The sequence below is a fragment of the Priapulus caudatus genome, unplaced genomic scaffold (assembly GCF_000485595.1).
Source record: "Priapulus caudatus unplaced genomic scaffold, Priapulus_caudatus-5.0.1 Scaffold1057, whole genome shotgun sequence".
In the NCBI taxonomy this organism is placed as follows: Eukaryota; Metazoa; Priapulida; class Priapulimorpha; order Priapulimorphida; family Priapulidae; genus Priapulus; species Priapulus caudatus.
In genome coordinates, this window is record NW_014578118.1 from 20,888 (window position 1) to 21,753 (window position 866).

The following is an 866-nucleotide window of genomic DNA, read 5'->3' on the forward strand; positions in this document are numbered from 1 at the left end:
TGTCCAAATAATAGGACAACGAGAGCCCGAAGTAGATTTTATTCTTGCAATCAACAGTCACACAAATATTTAATAAAAAATCACAATAGTGCCAATACCGTAAAATCAAACTCTTATCAATAAATTATAATACAAAACCGGACACATCCGAACTTTCTAAGCAACGTAGTGCGACCAGAATATTTATCTACGATCATAAATGTTTCGATAAGTCTGTAATTTGCAATCAATGTAGCAAGCTCATTATGTACATTCACGTTGTATTAACAATAGTCCATATATACAGATTATTATCATCAAGTATCAGTCATCATCATCGATTAATTATCAATTCATAAAAAATCGTAACGATCAGATGAACTACTATGCAAATCAATAGCCCTAAGTGAGGCCCTATTCGATATATTCTATCGTTCTGTCGTGATACTTTCTCGCTTTCCGATTCGAAAAAAATCCTTCGTAAGATAAAAATGACTACGAAAAATCTCCTTTTTATAGTCTATCTTTTCATTTTTACTATCTCTAGTAAACTCTACTTGTAATCGTACTTGTAAACTCTACTAATCTCTAGTTGTGAAGACGTGATACCCTTTCGTGAGACGGTCGGGGATCTTCAAACTAAATCTAATCAAATTCCCTCCTCCCCCCCAAACTAAAAAAGAAACCAGAGGAAAAGAAACTAAAGCTCACACGCACCTCACCCTACGACTCCCCGCACAAAAACCACTTTCGAAAAATTCCCCCACGAACCCTCTCCCCGGACTTCCTCTCTTTATTCCCCCACGAACCCTCTCCCCGGACTTCCTCTCTTTATTCCCCCACGAACCCTCTCCCCGGACTTCCTCTCTTTATTCCCCCACGAACAC